Genomic DNA, 18,776 nt, shown 5'->3' on the forward strand with positions numbered 1-18,776 from the left:
TTGTCCTTGGACATAAACTTTAGAGAAAGGGAAGGGAAGGAGGCGTTATTGTTCTATACGTCACGAAGGGTAATCAAATAAGTTATAAACCTCAAGAGGAATAAACTTCACAGAATTGCTGTAAGCCTGAAAAACAACAGCTCTATAGTGAGAGTGTACTGTCACTCAGCTGACCAGCTGATTGTGAGATGGAAGAAGAAATAAGGGAGCGGATCAAAGGAGAAAGTGTCATAATAAATGCATAACTCCTACTACTTTCACATCGATCAGGTTATTGCATATTCCGTTTTTGACAGACAACATTTCTACATACCATAAATGTCTGCACCTTGGAACTCCTGCAGTTCTATCCTAAGCAGATTTACAGCCTTCTAAACCTACTGAAGTCAAAGGGCTTAGAAGGACCACAACTGCCTAGAATGGTGCTGTGGGTCAGGGAGCAAGTTCTCCTCCAACCAGGAGAACTTGCTTGGGACCTGGTATGAGATATAAGAGTTATTGAGCCCGCTGGATTCCCATAAATGCTATTAGGCTGAACGTGTTACCAGAAAGTTGCCCAGAGAATTCAATGTGTGGTCGCATTTGATTTCCAAACAGGAATTGCCTCAGAAATTAACAGGATTAATTAGAAGAAAATTGAAAGTGAGAGCAAATCGCTTGGAAGTTATTTGAAATCATTTAAATAAAGATCAAAGCACAGAACAAATTAGGAAAAGATAAAAACAAATTCAAAAGGAAGCTAGCTTGGCTAGTGAGCAGTGTCAAAGAAACTATAAAAGACAAGACATCCTTTTTTAAAAAGTGCAGGTCTTGCCCAACTGAGGGGACTATAAAAGGAACCCTGGAAAAATCCATGTAAAACAACAATAAACGAAATGAAAAACAAGAAATTTTTAATACATCACAAGTAGGAATCTAGGGAGAGTCTTGGGCTGCTAGACACCCACAGTAAAAGTTTGCTAGAGGAGAATAGGGAGGTTATGTGGAGAGAGGCTTCATTGAGAACAGTGTTGAACAGATATCCATATATGGAACGTTTTTTCTAGGGATGTGTCTGAAGAACTGAGTTAAAAAGTGCTAGAGCTAATTAACAGATCACTGTATCCAGTGGGCATATATCTGAGGCTCCATAAGGAACTCACATGAGAAAATGTTGATCTTCTAACAAAGATATGCAATTCGCCGGAAAAATTGGTCTCCTTACCAGAGGGCTAAGAAGTAGCCAACACAAAAAACGGATCCGGGTAAATTGTCCATTTAGGTACCTGTATGTTTCCCCATGTGAAGAAATGGACTTGCAAGCCCTATCCGTTCCTTCAGGTTGGTCCCTGGGAAGTCAAAAAAACTTCTGCAGCCATCCCAAGTCTCTGCTCAGAGATGTTACCCCTTTCTCTTGCTCTCTGGGGTTGCCAAAAACAAACTGGGTAACTCCGCTTGCTGCCAGCTCCTCTGAGAATACATCCTGCTAAACCACCTAGTCACTGCACCGCCTGCTTTGCTCCCGCAAGCTACCACGAGGGGGATCTCCTGAGATTATTGTGCTCCAAGGATGGCAAGCTTACTCACTGCCCCCCCCTATTGTGTGCATGCATATGTGCCAGCAAGTCGCAACAGACTTGTGGCGACCTCAGCAAGGGGCTTTCAAAGGGAGTGAGAAGCGGAGGTGGTTTGCCATTGCCTTCCTCTGCAGAGTCTTCCTTGGTGGTCACCCACCCAAGGACCAACCCTTCTTAGCTTCTGAGATTTGATGAGATTGGGCTATATCATGCTGCCTTCCTTCCCTCCCCCTTCCCCATTACCACACTTCAGACAGCAAGACCTAGTAGGTTCGGTGCATTTCCAGAGATCAGGCTTAGAACATTCAAAATATAAGAAAGTTTAACAAACTACTAAAAAGAATGCACATGTTTGTTCAAGCATTCAGGCTGATCAGGGAACCTAAGAAAAGGGGGAAACGTGCAGTCCCCTTTCCCGACATTCAATACTTATCGTAAATGAGGTTTAAATAGTTCAGGCAAGTTTTACCTGAAGTTGCAGTAGTTTAAAGTTCACCATTACCTTAGATCTCATTATTGTCCTTTCCTGCATTGACAAGATGCAGTCCCTAGATAAAAGTTTAGTCTTTCAGGGTCTGTGCCTGTCCAAGGAGATGCTCCAGGTAGAAGAGGAAATGCAAGAAAGAGTCTTCTCTGGGTCCTGAGAATTTATAATTTGCCTAAGGGAATCCATCCCACCTTGAGGTCACTTTGAACTTACTGCCTCAAGAGGAAGAGAATACATTCTAAAATGTGGCTGTTTCTCTCTCTGTCCCTTTAGGTGTCACCTCCCCCGCTGAGTGGCGCGGAGGGCAATCTAAACTCCCCTCTGTCTGGAGATCAGGGGACGGGGCCACCAGCCATGTGACCATTTTTAAGAGGTTCCAGAACTCCGTTCCACCACATTCCCGCTGAAAAAAAGCCCTGTCTTTATGATTACACCAGTAAGATTATCCATATTTGAAACATCTTGAAACATATAACAATAGCCAGTTCATTCTTGCTACTTTTTATATTAGCAAAGTCTATATAGAATAAGTGATTAAGTTTATCATGCATCTGAATATCTTTTGGCTCTTCTCCACCAATGTAACTATACTCAAATAAACGTTGCCAGCCTCTATAGTTATACTTTCCAGCCATTCTCAGATACAACCTTCACCTGTGCCTTGGTACATTGTATGCATTAATAACAACAACTACAATAACATCTGATTTATATACTGCCCTTCAGGACAACTTAACACCCACTCAGAGTGGTTTACAAAGTGTTATTATTATTCGCATGACAATCACCCTGTGAGGTGGGTGGGACTGAGAGAGCTCTGGAAGAGCTGTGACTGATCCAAGGTCACCCAGCTGGCTTCAAGTGGAGGAGTGGGGAATCAAACCTGGTTCTCTGGATTAGAGTCCTGTTGCTCTTAACCACTACACCAAACTGGCTAGTATGAATTAGATGGCTCTTTCAATCTATACATGGCAATACAACGATTGTTTTATGCCCTTCTCCAAGGTTATTTTATTTTAGGCCTCTAGACCCTTTGTGGCCTATCTAGTTATGGGTCTGGGCTAGCCCTGTTTCTGTGTGCACAGATGTCTTGAACAACTCTCTTTGTCATATTCAGCAATTGTTCCCATATTGCTCTAGCCATATCCATGACAATGGCTCCTTCCCCCAAGCCCCTCCTTTCTGCCAGCTACAAGTTTGCAGCTGGGTTCCTGAGCAGACACAGAGTATAGTCACAATGACTGAAATATCAGAATGAATTTGTGGATGGAGGGCATTTCTCCATACTCCACATGGGGCGAATACCTGTCCAGGAGGGGATGAACACTTCAGACTGCAAAACAACATGGGGACAAAGAGTTAATCTCCCTCTTCCAACACTGACACCGCACTCCAAATCAGGGCTTCACACCATGGCAATTTAAAGTTTAAAAAATAGCAGGCTATCAATTCATATATATCCTATCATCCTGTCTAGTTTTGCCCTTGGTCCTAAGTGTGATGCTCCAGCAAGCTGACTAGTAAATTTATATTGCAGGACCATAGAAATGCAGTGTTCGTGAGAACCAGTGTGACAGGGTGGCTACCATATCTGGGTTCAAATCTCCATTTGTTCATAAAACCCTTGGGGTGATCTTCAAGCCAGTCAGTATGTTTCAACATAACTTACTTTACAGGTTTGCTTGAGGATAAAATGGGGGAAACCCATGCTACTTGCCTGAACTCACTGGAGGAAGGCTGAGCAGTGCCATATGATTAAAAAGGGAAAGGATCTACAGACAATACAGTTTAGTTTCCAGCTGGAAAGCAACAGCATTCAGCAGAACACAACAATGTACAGAGGACTCAATTAAGTACCATCTCCACCCACCATCACATATAAACCATGCTGCCTTGTGTAACTGATCCACAGTTCCATTTATAGATACATAAATACTTCATCTAATCTATAAAATGGGAAAATAGCATAAACCTTTAGATTTGCAGCCATCACCCAGATAATATACCTGCAGCAATGAGGAAGTTCTCAGTGTAAATAATTACAACAAATGAGATCAGGTAATAAACATGGGGTGGGGTGGTGGGACGGATGCCGGGCGAACATGATCAGGTGTGAGTAACTTCTTTCCAAGGCCTGAGTCCCAAGTGCAAGAATGGCTCGGCAGATGTTGACTTCCAGAGCAAAGGTATTGATTGATCAGTTGACACAGAGAGACAGCGTGCTACAAAACTAGGGATGCCAACATTATTAACCAGCCCGTGTCTTTAAGCAGCAGCTGGATCTGAAGATTTTCCAAAACAAAGTACAAACCTCGAAGGTTATATGTTAAATAGATTTTGTAAATTTTTATATTTTTAATTCTTACAAAAGTGCAAGTGCTCAAATGTGATAAATATTCTACAATAAATATACTACAATAAATATACAGCTAATAAACCTTCATAAATAATCGTAAATATTCATCAAGCATCCAGTCCTTCCAGTCCACTTTGAATTCCAAATGCCAGAGTTGTAAAGTGTATATTCTTAGTTCTTGTTCTATTTCAAAGCTGTTAATATCTGTGTGGAGCTTGAAAACTATAAATATCTGTGTGGAGTATTCTCAGATGACAGCATTTCCTAGTGGTTACAGCTGAAAAATCTCCAAGATTGGGCTATGAAAACCTGTATGATCTTGTTCTTTGTTCTGTTTCAAAGCTGTTGATATTTGTTAGAAGTTTCAGATGTTCATATCCGTATGGAATATCTTCACACAACAACAATGTCCAGTGGTTAAAGCTGAGACCATCCAAAAATGGGCTGTAAGAGCCTGACGGGTGTAGCCAGCCTGCTATCCCGTTTCGACAATGTCTTTTTCAAAGGCTCAGATCAACATACAAATCAGTCCAACACCACCACACTCATTTCCTGGAATTTGAAAGAGCCGACGGACCATTGCCATGAGTACAGGTTTTCATAGCCCAATCTTGGAGATTTTTCAGCTGTAACCACTAGGCAATGCCATCTGAGAATACTCCACACAGATATTTATAGTTTTCAAGCTCCACACAGATATTAACAGCTTTGAAATAGAACAAGAACTAAGAATATGCAGTTTACAACTCTGGCATTTGGAATTCAAAGTGGACTGGAAGGATTGGACGCTTGATGAATATTTATGATTATTTATGAAGATTTATTAGCTGTATATTTATTGCAGTATATTTATTGTAGAATATTTATCACATTTGAGCACTTGCACTTTTGTAAGAATTTAAAACATAAAAATTTACAAAATCTATTTAACATATAACCTTCGAGGTTTGTAATTTGTTTTGGAGTGTTCTACACTCGGAGGACCTCTCTTATCTGGATCTGAAGATTTTGGCCGCTGATCAAATGCCGAAAAGAATCTTCACCTGCTGGTTTGTCAGGACAGACCAAAAGAAGGATTTCTTCACTCACGGGGTAATTAACTGATGGAATTCTCTGCCTCGGGATACAGCGATGGCCACTAGCTTAGCTGGTTTTTAAAAGGGGCTAGACATTGGGAGGAGGGACCCATCCATGGCTACTATCCAAAGGCTGCAGTCCTAAGAACGCTTTCCGTGGAGTAATTCTCATTGAAGAAAATGGGACTTACCTCACAGTACACCTGCTTAAGCTTGCTCCCAACAAAGCTAAATGGAAATCCCATGTTTAGATTCAGAGCCAAGCTACAAGTGATGCCTGACACAGGTTGGACACTTGTCAGCTTCCCTCAAGTTTTGATGGGAAATGTAGGCATCCTGGTCTTGCAGCTGTAATGGAGAGCCAAGCTGTAAAACCAGGACGCCTACATTTCCCATCAAAACTTGAGGGAAGCTGACAAGTGTCCAACCTGTGTAAGACGTCACTTGTAGCTTGGCTCATAGTAACTCTCTAAAAACTGGGGAAGGGTCGACAACAGAAGAATGTCTTGGCCTCTGTGTCCTCCTTGCAGGCCTTCTGGGGCCACCTGGTTGGCCACTGCATGAAACAGCGTGCTGGACTGGAAGGCCTATTAATCCAGTCTGGCATGGCTGCTCATTATGTTCTTACAATTTCTGTCAATCAAGTTGCCCCATGAGCAGGGGCTAGGAAACCCTGTTTCCCCACACCTGGAAACTCTTCTCAATACAGCAACTGTAGGCTGTTTGGTGCTGCCCTAGATAGCTGACTCAGTTTCTCGAGCGGAACCAGCCCTACATGTGCAGTACCTTACTCCACAGTCCGTCCTCCCACACCTTTTTCTGCTTCCCCACAGTTTCAACATTCAGGAAGATTGCCTCATCAATAGTGGGAAGTCACAGCCGCCTCTGATGGTTTCATTTCCTTTGGAAACAGCACAGAAACATTACCCACGTTCTTTCGGCCATCCAGCAATTTGAGAACTTTTCTCCAGTGAATCCTCTGCTGTTTCACTGACTGATTGGTCGACTGAATACATCACCGTAACCTCAACTGAGATGCCTTTTTGAGATACCAAAGGAAGTGTGAGACAACTTGCAACTTCGAGCGACTGAAGGAATATTTTCTTTCTTGTTTCCTGTGTTAATCCATCAGACCCAAAGAGATTCCTGTAATAAACAAGCATGCCCTTAACTCTCAACTCCTCCGTTGCTTAGCATTTATGTAGTGTTCTTTGAGTGTTCCAAGCACTCAACATCTATTATTCTTCCTATGAGGCCCAGAGGGTTCACATGTCTTAGTGTACAGTGCACGTTTTGCATGCAGAAGGGCCCAGGTTCAACCCCGCAGCATCTCCAGTTATATAAGTTCTCAAGTAGTCGACGTCTGCAAAGGCATTCCAATAATTGAAAGCTGCCACTCAAATAAGATTAGACTTGGATTAATAGACTTTGCATTCAGAAGGTCTCAGTTCCAGTCCCTGGCATCACTTTGGTAGCAGGTGCTGGGAAAGATCTTCATCTACTTGCAGGGTTTTTTTTCAGCTGGAACACAGTGGAATGGAGTTCCGGAACCTCTTGAAAAAGGTCACATGGCTGGTGGCTCCGCCTCCTGATCTCCAGACAGAGGAGAGTTTAGATTGCCCTCCCTGCTGTGCGGCAGGCAATCTAAACTCCCCTCTGTCTGGAGATCAGGGGACGGGGCCACCAGCCATGTGACCATTTTCTCCGAGGGCAACCCACTGAGTTCCACCACCTCTTTTCCCAGAAAAAAAGCCCTGTCTACTAGGAACTTTGGAGAGCTGCTGCCTTAGAGGAGGCAAGCCAGATAAGATGGACCAAGGGCCTGAATCAGTATGCATGGAATGGAGAAAGTGGAGAGAGGAAACTTTTTCTTCCTGTCTCATAATACTAGAAGTAGGGACAGGGTTAGCAAATTGCCTAGTGTGGCCAGCCTCTGGGGGGGAACATTGTTGCACAACACCACAATTTATTTATTTACTTAGGTTATTTATAGTCTGCATTTCTCACTGAGACTCAAGGCAGATTACATGGTGTGAGTAAGTACCATTAATATCACAACATTTCAATATACATGTAATGGATGTGTGTGCGCGCAATTTGCAAGATTTAAAGACAGAAAGTTTTAAAGATTTAATTGTCTTGAAACAGAGCATAGACAAATTCCATGACTGATATATTAAACAACTTAGGAACTACCTAGTAAGATACCTATAGCAATAGTAGTGAAGTCCCTCCTTATCCCTTGACTGATGGATCACTTGAGGCCACTTTCTTACAGTACAGCCCTCCCATCCGAGCAAAAAGCCCTCTTCAACAATTAGGTTTTGCATCATTTACGGAAGACCAGGAGAGTAGAAGCTTTCCTAACTTAGGTAAGCCATTCACTAGATTGGGGACCACCACAGAGAATGCCCGTGTACAGGCAGCTGTTGATTTCACTCATGTGAGGGGTGATACCTGCAGAAGGCCCTGTTCAGATGAGCAAAGCTGCCATGCTGGGATATAGGGAGCGAGGTGGTCCCATAGAGATAATGGACCAAGGTGATAGCCAATACCTTGAATTGGGCTCAGTAACTGATAGGAAGCCGATGGAGTGACTGTAGAATGAGAATAGTATTCATGGTTCTCCTAGCTCCCAATAATAGCCAAGCTGCAGCATTCTGTACCAACTCTGAGTGAATTTAAAGGGGACACCAATGTACAGTGCATTGCAGTAGTCAGGGCTCATTTCAAGGGGGAACGTGCCGGAACACAGTTCTGGCAGTTCCCCAAAGAGGTCACATGACAGGTGGCCCCGCCCACCTGACTCTCGGCCATTTTGGGCTCGTTTCAGCCTGGACTGGGGCTGAAATGGCCTGGATCGGGCCTCTGGCGGGTGGTGGAGACCTCTCCCAATCAGCAGCAGCCCGATCCTAACCATTTTGGGCCCCTTTTTGGCCATTTTCAGCCCCTTTTTGCCATTTTGGGCCCAATTTCAGCCCTGAATGGCCAGGATTGGGTCCAAAACTGCCAGGATAGGTGAGGTCAGGGGGTGTAGCATATGCAAATCAGTTATGCCAATGACACACTTCCGGTGCTGTCAAGGGGTGCGGCATATGCTAATGAGTTATGCTAATGAGTTCCTCCAGGTTTTTTTCTACAAAATGACCCCTGGCAGTAGTCAAGTCTTGATGTTACCACAGTATGGATCCAGGTGGCCAGTTCAGTCATGTCAAGGTAGGGGGGCATCTTCCAGGCTAGGTTGAGTTTGTGGAAAGCATTTTTTGCAGCTGTCTTAATTTGCTTTTCTAGCAGTAGTGCTGGATCCAGTATAACCCCTGGGCTCTTGACTGAGCCTGCAAGGGTCAGTCAGACAAACTCCATCGAAAGTGGGAAGTATGATGTCCTTCAAGATTTCTGCCTTCTCAACCAGCATCACTTACATCTTGTCTGGGTTCAGTTTCAATTTGTTTGCTTTCAGCCATTTGATCACAGCCATCAAACAGCTAAGATCTCTATTGCATCCCCTCACTTCCAGGCAAATACTTGGAAGTGATGGCACAGTACTAAACACCGCTCTAGGAATTCCCCCAATCTCTATGGTTTTTTATCATAGACATTGGGGAAATTCCTCAAACATTGCACAATATGCTGATATCACTTCTGGGTACTCACCTGGCAGTGATGTTATGTCACTCTGTGACACTCTTTTTGTTAGTCTCTACCCCCTAACCTTCTAGGTTTTTTCAGGTGTTGTATTCCTATTGCCCCCGGTTCAAATCTGGCCATCTCTAGATACTCTGGTAGTAGAGGTTTGGAGGGAGACAGTAAATATTGAGCTAGATCGATCAGTGATTGAACTGCAGCTTTGTATGTACACAGGGTTGACAAGAGGTCTGCAGAAAAAATAGAGGCTTAACGGGATGTTATTTACTAGGTGATATGATTTACCTCCACACCTTAATAAAGCTTCCGCTCTATTAAAGGAACAGGACATTTTTCTCCTGGCCCATTAATAACCCTGTCACCGTGTGATCCTTGGACGGTCACTCTCTGCCTAAGCTACCTCGCAGGGTTATTGCTGTGAGGATAAAATGCAGAAGGGGAGAACAATGTCAGCCACTTTGGGTCGCCATTGGGAAATAAAATGAGGTATAAATAAATAAATCAATGCACCGTGCACACATCTGGACATCTTTTGCAGTCTTAGAACAGGGAACTGTGGCTATGACTGGTTCCTGGTGAAGAAAAGCTGCCTGTAATTACACCCAAGTATCTAATGCAAAGAGGTAGCCCTATTAGTCTGTCCTAGCAAAACAGAACAAAAATATCTTACTTGCATTTCTGTTCCACCTTCCCAGGGCTGGCTGTTGATGAAATACCATCAATTGGGGCCTATTAGAGACAGATCTCTATGTTCTGTGAAAGTAACACAGCTGTCCAACCTGTTTTCTTCTGTATTCTGTATTCTGTAGTATACCCTTGTAGATTTTCCTAATATCTGCTTTGTGTGCATAGAAATAAACCAGTACAATTTGTACCTGGAGAGACTTGCTGGATTATCTTCCCTGCGAGAAGCTGCTTGAAGCTCACTTTACCGTATTTATTTATTTAAAACAACTGTATATAGCTGCCTTTCTCCCACTGGGCAGCCACGGAAAATCCTGGCTGTGGGCCTTGGCAGAGCATGCGCCGTAGACAATTCGGAGATAGATAATAGACCTTGCTGGAGTTGCCACATGGGAACTTGCAGGGACACGAGGGACTGACCTGGCATGAGGCTAGGAGATCCTGCCCCTTTCCTCACCTAAGCATGCAGTCTCATGTGGAAGTGGTGCCATGCTGACTGACCCGAAGCTGTCTGGATGATAGAGCTGAAGTATTTCCACCGGCGGTGGCCAAGGGGGGGATCTTGCCCTGGCATGTCCAAGAGAGCTGGGGCATGTACAAAAAGCATCAGTGGGCTCAGAGAATCTATCACCAGTTTCTTTATAGGCTTTTTATCTTTCCTGTCCCCTGCGGGTAAGCCATGGCACGGCTACTACATTGCTCTCCAGTCCTGTCCCAATCAAACAAGTGAATAGCAGCAGAGCACAGGAGCAACTGCCCCTGCTGCCCACACATTTTACTCACAGGAAGGTAGCAGCAGGGCCTACCTGTCATAGCCACTTAGGTTCCCAAGGAAGCCATGGCAGAGAAGAGGAGCTGCTCCCAAAGTAGAGAAGACCACCTGTATCCGGCCACCACCATATGCCTGTACATGCACATGCAGAGCCCTGTAGCCTTATGAAAACGCTGTTGTTTGGTGGTGGGCCGGGGTGAGCCTGGCCAACTTCCTAGTACTCTTTCTAGGGTGCTTAACTAGGACTCCAAGTTCTAGGCAGCTGTCAATCAATGCTGAATCTAGGGTTACTGATCTCAAGGTGGCGGGAGTTCTCCCTCAATTACAACTGGTCTCCAAAGTTTTTTTCAAAGGGCACACTCTATGGTATACCATTGAGACTAGAAGCAATGGAAGTGCTAGAATGACATCACATCTCCACTGAGCTCTTCCCCCTCCCTAAACACTGCCCTCCCCTGGCATCACTCCCTAATCTCCAGGAATATCCCAAACTGAAGTTGAAAACCTTAATGCTGGCCTCTAATATAGCCCTACCTAAACAAGGCCTCTGGACAGCTTCCAACAGATATTAATACAAAAACCAAACAACAATGAACTGGCAAAAAAACGCCTTCACAAAGAATCAGCTGAGAAACATAATCTAAAAATCAGCAGCATGAAATCAAATTATAAGTAGCCTGCTACAAAATAATCACAGAACTTAATTGTCAGTCTCTGAAAGAGCATTAGCGACGTGTGGAACACTGATGAAGAGGACCAAGTAGAGTCAGTGTGATTGGGTTGTTGGACTGGGCCAGAGAAACATCGGTTCAAATCCCCACGTAGCCATGCCACTCATTGAATGAGCCTGGAGTCATCACTCTTCTCCAGTCTAACAACCTCATGGAGTTACTGTGAGGATAAAATGCAGAAGGGGACAACCATGCACTACCTGGAGCCCCTGGGAAGAAGGGTGGGATGAATCCTCGGCAAGCCACACAGCCGTCTGGCCTCAACCAGGGTCAGGGCTTTTTCTGCCCTGGCCCCGGCCTGGTGGAACGCTCTCCCGCTGGAGATCCGGGCCCTGCAGGACCTGTTACGGTTTCACAGGGCCTGTAAAACGGAAATGTTCTGCCGGGCCTTCGGCTGAGTGCCAGTGGGTGTCCTCCTGCTTCCATCTAAGACCACCACTTCTTCTCGGCCATCTGCTATGCCCATATACGGACTCCCAATATTTGTTTAAATAGCCTGCTCCTGGACTATTTTAATGACTTTTTAAAAATTATTGATTTTATGTTTTTGTAACTTTTAATGTATTTTTTTAATGTTGTTAGCCGCCCTGAGCCCGTCTGGGGGGAGGGTGGGGTATAACTCAAATAAAATAAATAAATAAAATAAATGAGGAGGGTCAGTGCTTTTGAAGTCAAGAGGCTGCTGTTCAGCAGACTCTTTTCTTGGAGCCACCCTCTGAACCTCGGATGGTGGAGGCATTCTGAAGGGGACCTCATTGTTCTGGTTAGGTCTCTGGGGAAGAAGGCGATCCTTATCACGCTTCTGTGCCTTTAAGGCCTTTAAATCAAATCCAGCCCTTTGAACTGGGCCTGGAAATGAAACTGTGGCCTCTGCACCATGGTGATGGCTCAGCAGGTCCCGGGTTCAATCCCACACATCCCCAGCTAAAAGGATCAAGTAAGACGTAACGTGAAAAATCTCCCCCTGGAAGCCACTGCCAGTCAGAGTAGACAATACTGACCTTGATGTACCAGCAATCTGACTGGGTATGAAGCAGCTTCATATGTTCCCTGTGGGTGAGAGAAACGTACACCTGGTGGCTTGCCCCTGGCAGCTGCATCCTGGATATGATGCAGTTTCAACTCAGAGAAGTATGCAAGCTTTTGGAGTTCAGCAGAGCTCTGCTTCAGCCCTGCAGCAGAGTTCTGATGAACTCAGAAGCTTACACTCCACTTTGTGAGTGTTTCCTGTACAACTATTCGAGGTGCAGGTTCTCTCATTGCAAAAAGCTAGTTACCTTTCCAATATACAATGGGATTTTTAAAAAATGTATACTCTTGGCTTCTCATGAAAAAGAATTCTTTTAGCATGCCAAGAAGACTAGAGTGCTTTGAGCAGATATGGTTAGCATCACAGAGTGTACTTCATCCTCTGTCAATTGCCTCTTTGCCTGGTGAATTATCTTAAGAGCGGGTTCCATGCAGCCAAGTTAAAAACAGAGAGGCCAGCGCAAGTTTTATTTTAAACATTTATTGAGATCAGGCTGCTTTACATTGTATATGTATCTAGTGTCTTAAAAATTAATAAACTGTTATTTTAAAGGGGGGGCATAGGAACTCAGCCCATCTTTTATCTCACCGGAGCTGCTCCACAGAGAAGCCAGCCATGCCCCCTTTTCGTTGCAAAACCTCAGTCCGGATTGAAAAGAGGATTGGAATCCTCTAGAAAACAGTTTGGCTGTGCTCAGAGGCCTTTTCAAAGAGGAAATCGGCTGGCGAAACTTTCCACAGTAATAATCACCAGTGAATATCAGCAGATTAAGACAGGGGAGCAGAGGCGGCTTTTAAACAGTTGGCAACCCATGTAAATGGGAAAGGAGAAAAGCATCCCCCCCCCCATTTTATTCCCACTTCTTCTAATGGCCGCAATAATCTCCAAGCGCTCGATACTTCAGAACAAAGGTCTGGATCTCAGCTCTGTTTCCAATAGCAACCTTGGGGACAGACAAAAAGCCACTATATTTTCAATAAATATTGAATGCTGTCCTTGAAGGACGAGAACAAAAAGCTCCCCCTTTGCTTTCTCCCCCCTTCCCCACATGCTCCCTCCATCATCCCCCCCCCCCCCCGCCCAACTCTGCCTGCATCCATCCCGGCCCACCAGCCTGGTCTAATACAGCTGCTTCTCTTTCTCTGGTTTGTGAAGAGGAGATAAGTGCCTCTATCCCTCATTACTCTAGACAGCTATAGACAAGGGCCCCAGCTCTCTCACTCTCCATTCAAAAGATGCTCCAGCCTCTCAGGAAATCAAATCACCAGATCGATCTGAAGACAAAAGCGGCAGGAAGGAAGCGGGAAGCGATGCAGGGCTGGGAAAGTGGGGCAGGCAGGCAGGGAGGACGGTTGCTTGGCAGGCACTGGGACAAGTTAAGTGATATATTACTAGGATTACAGCTGTTGTGGAGTGTGATATAGCACCATCAATATGCAGGGCCCTTCCTCTGGAGAGTGCACGGCCTAAAAATTTGAGACACCAAAGGAAGGGAAGGAAAATGGAGGTGAAGATAAACACTCTGGGCAAGAAACGACTTAGTTACAGGTGCTAAGGCCTAGCTTTGGTATTGAGGGGAGAGAGTTTGTGCCAATTTCATGGGAAAGGTGTTTTGAAAACACATTGGGAGGAAAGAGGGAGCTTAAAGGAGCTGGGGACTTTCTGTGTGATGGAGCTCATGGCAAAATAAAGGAGTATCAGGATAACAGAACAGAGAGGTAAGGGGGGTGTGTGGTCAAGGCCACGGAGGGCTTTGAGGATAAATGTGCTCAGGATTTAGAGAACATGATGTCCATCTCTTTGAAATGAACTGGCCTTCATCACTATGCAAAACTGGAGTTACCAACCAGGAAAAAGTCCGTCCCACTCCTTCTGGGCCTTTAACAGAACTCTAATATGCGGAAATCAGAGAGTTTTCATGGGCTGAAGTGAAACATGACATTTTAACTATTGTCTGTTAAAGGGTGCACCTACAGGAGCTGATATAAAAGTTGGAAATCAGGTACACCAAAAAGGTCAAGGAGAGGGTTCCTGCTGATCCTGAATTCTTTGGAGTTTGCAAAGATTACGCTCTGCTACGGGCATCACCGTCCGGCTTAATAGAACTCCATGACAATTCCATTTGCCAGAACCAGACAAGGGGTGGGTGGGAAGGCAACTGTTATTACAAGCATAGGTTGAGCAGAATTTTCACAGCTGCAGTTTCACCCCAGCCACGGTTACCGACAAGCCAGGAGTAGAGATGGGCACAAACCGCATTACGAACTTCAAAAACCCACAAAATTGGCGATCACGCGATCGCGATCCAGCGGTTCATGATTGTCCTCGTCCAACGAACCAGCATTCAGGAGAAGCCTGGTTCAGTGCATTCAGCTGTGGTTTGGGAAGCCAGACAGTCAGGCGCCAGCAATCAATTCCCCTGGCAACGGAGCCAGGGGAATGCCTGAACTCTGTCTGCGCTCATTCTGTCGCCCGGGAAACCCAAATGGAAACCCAGCTTACCTTGATTGGCAGGTCTTCCTTCCAACCACAGAGCTGCAAAGCCGTTACAAGTTGGGAGAAGACACCCAGGGGAGGGAGGGGGAAGGGGGTGTTCTGTAGCCATGGGCACTCCAATCTCATCCCTGCAAACCCTGATAGGCAGCTCTGATGGCCAAACACAGACCTCCTGTGTTGCTCAATGGGACCTGTGCTTATAAATAGCCATGGGCTCCCAGTCTGGGTTTCACTTTCAGCGAGCAGTGGAGTGTGACAGAGCTGTTGCTTGCTACTTGCTAGCCTTTGGGGAGAAAGACAGAGAGTTTAATTGGAGCTTGGATCACTATTGCAATCTTGACCAAACTTGGGTAATGGCTGGAGGAGAGCTTGTTAAACACTCCCTGGGAATATGGGCTCTCTAATTCCAACGGGGGCTGTTCTGACACCCACGAACCTCGAACCGGTTTGGCAACAGGAAATGTTTGTTGTGGTTCGCGACCTCGGGATCATCGTTGGCATCGAACCATGAACCGCAGTCATTAAATTTTTTTGGTTTGTGCCCATGTCTAGCCAGGAGGCAGGAAAATGGCCTATCCCTTTCATTGGGGCTTAATGTGTAGAAATTGGCAGCTGAAGTTTTCCTGTCATGAAGGTTAATAACTTCACCTGGCAAACAGCATCCCCATTAAGCCATCCCATTAAACAAACGGCATGGATTTATCCAGGGAGTTAGCAACCCTAGTTATGAGATTCTTCCTAACCCTTCTTCCCATTTTTCAACAAGAGATGAAATGTTCACCCACTTAAACTTGCCCACTGTACAAGAAAAAAAGATTTCAGTGATCTGTTCTTGTGACAGCGACTAAATGGGTAGGAGAAAATCTCCCTGCCTGGAGATGATAAACATTGTCATTCGCTCATTGCTGAGGATGAAATGGCTTTAAAGGCAAGATAAGCAAATGGCTTGGGAGCTGCTGAGGATACAACATGGCATGGGACCAGAGCAGTCGTCTAGATGGGATCCATATTATCCATGTTATACATACTATGGATCCCCATAATATATATAACAAACACAGAGCAAGATTCGAGTCCAGTAGCACCGTAAAGACCAACAAGATTTCCAAGGGCTAAGCTTCCGAGAGTCAACGTTCTTTGCTCTTCCGCAGACAAACATGGCTACTCACCTGAAAATAACAAACACGGTGATTATTAACATTTAACTCTTTGTGTTCATTCTTTTGAACAAAGAAATTTCTCACAGGTGAAGATGTCGTGTCTGGGCCCCATCCATGCCCATTTTGATTCTGTTGTGCTGAACAAAATGTATCCTGCTGTAACTCAATATCACTTTGCTACTGTCACAACTATTTATTTCTCAGGCTTTCACAGGTGTTTATCTGTTGGACTGTAACAGCTTCCAGTGTTTATGACCTTGTGTTCCTTCCCAGACTTTGCTATGTCTTGTTTCCTAGTAGCTCAAGTTGATATCACAAATATGTACAACATTCTCACACCAGGAGAGCGCCAAAGCTTTGTTTAGGGTTGGGAGGGAGGAAAGGAGCAAACTCCAATGTTAAAAGAGAAGTTTCTCTTATATGATGTCATTCCTATCGACTTCTACTCTTGCTGCTTAGATGTCTACCTTGCTTCTGAGTAGTCCTATGGACCTGTATATGGAAATGATCTGATTTCTGAATAAAAGCCATTTGACCAAGAACTTGTGTCTTGCTGCAATGGTCCAAGGATCTATCTGCTGTATCCTGTCATCCATAGTCTGACAGAAGATGTTGAATTTTGCAATAGTCAAAATCTATGAGAAATACCTCATTTTTTTTTTAAAGGAAGAGTAGAATGCGGGCTTAGAAAAGAAGAGGGGGGTTCACTTTTTTGGAGAAGAGGTAACGTGGGACAAATTGTATGATATTTATGTGTTATGTAACATAATATTTTCAAGGCCCAGTTAAAGCGTTATTTCAAATGTTATCAACTCTATCACCCATTTGTCACAGCGTAGTGCAACCTTTTTATTCCTCATTCCCAATCCTGTGTTTAATTTCCATTCTTGTGATCGCAGTACATAATCCTTTGGTCTATGACATAGAGTTCATTGAAAAAAACATTAAGTTGCTTGTCTTTGAGTCTAGCTTTTTGCAGAGTGGCTGTTCTGCTTTTACACAACTGAACTTGGCTTTTTAAAAATTGCTTTAGTTCTAGACCTCTCTTCCTAGCAGTCTTGTTTTTTCCGAACTGAACTTGAGTTTTTTTTTTATATAAAGTCCCAAAAGGCAGGGCCAAGGGTGAGCAAAATCAACAATTGTTGCGGATCAGCTGGCTGTGGGAGATCTTGCAAGGTGAGGCGCAGTTGTTCACAATGAGCTTAAGGAGGAATGTGAAGTCAATGGTTTTGTCTGAAATCACGCACACCTTGTACAGCACACAATGTAATTGTAAAACAACCTTTTATACATGGCTATGGATCGATTAGAAAACTGTATGCAAGCACATTCGGAGCTGGTTTTCATGCATGCGTTGCCAACAATGAGAGGCGGGCTTACAAGTATTTCAAGCAGCACATGTGAAGTCACCAAAAAGGGCGGCTGATTATACCTAGGATTCTGACTTTACAGCTTGTGATAGGATGCTGGGAAAGAGGAACTAGGCTGGTGCTCTTGGGCAGCTGCCAAGGCCCTGGGGTCTGCCACAGTGCCATAGGACTGACTGCAGCCACCTTCTCTCCATGTATGGTGGCTGAGTTGGAACTGGGGCTCTCTCAGAAGACCGGGACTCTCCATTCTGCCTCCCGCCCGTAGCCTGCAGGTCCCCTTCCTCTACTAGCTGGGCAGATGCAAGCCACTGGTGACTGTCCGCTCACCTGCCTGAGTGAGCAACATTGGCTGCCGGAAGCAGCAGCTGTCACCCAAAGGCTGAGGCCACGTGAGCAAGCCACAGCGGCAGATCCTAGCAGCGGAGGCTGCTTATTTGTCTAGACAAGTAAGTAAGAAGCAATGAGGATTGGGAGTAACACACACCTCTGCTTCTTTGCCTGGCCTTCGGTATGCATTGTAGTAATCCCCCGCTTGGGACAGCCCCCCCCATGGCCAAGAGCCCCTAAACCCTGATGGGGGAGGAGGCAGTCTCTTAGGAAACCTTCCCTGAGCCAAAACTGTTACGTTTTTAGAGGTCAAGCCCATCCCTTTTGAATTGTGCTCTAAAGGTGGCACAACAGGGAGCCATTGAGAGGATAAAAGGAACAGTGTTCTATGCCCCTTGAAACCAAGCCATGTCAGATGGCGGGCCACTACCACCTGTGTCTACTAAATGGCTCTGTGGAAGGTGCAGTCTCAGAAAGAAGCGAGGAACAATGTGTGTGCATGAATCGCTGCCATTCAAGCTTCGTCTGCGGTCCACATTTTGCAATTTCACTCTTGCCCTCTTTGAAGCTTTGGAACTGACACTCACTGTGCTGCCTTTAATTAGGAATGTTCCCGTCATGTTTAGGGTTGCCAACAGGCCTCGAGAAAAACACCCTGCCCCTTCCATAGAGATCTAATGGGCTATTTCCCGGGCAATATGATTGACCTCCACGCCATGAACAGCTTCTGCTGCCCTTTTTCACACATTAAGCCTCTATTCAAGGGGCAAGACTAGGGTCGCCAGGTCCTCTGGAGCCCAAACTGGAGGACGGGGGTTGGGAGGTCATGGGGGGCACATGTGGGAGGAACTTTGGGGGGCTGATTTTCATCAAATCAGCCCCACACAGGGGCCTGCTCTTCCTTGTCGCACTGGGAATGTCATTCCCGGTGTGACAAGGAAGAGCTCTGAAACATGCAGGAATGCACTCCGGGGCTCCTGGGCCCATTCCCTGTGGGATTCCACATGGGCACAAACCTCTGCATGGATCCCTCTGCCACCGAGGAGTGAGCATGTCCCAATCACCCCTGAGCTGGGCTTGCCCTTG

The sequence above is a fragment of the Eublepharis macularius genome, chromosome 4, assembly GCF_028583425.1.
Source record: "Eublepharis macularius isolate TG4126 chromosome 4, MPM_Emac_v1.0, whole genome shotgun sequence".
Classification (NCBI taxonomy): Eukaryota; Metazoa; Chordata; class Lepidosauria; order Squamata; family Eublepharidae; genus Eublepharis; species Eublepharis macularius.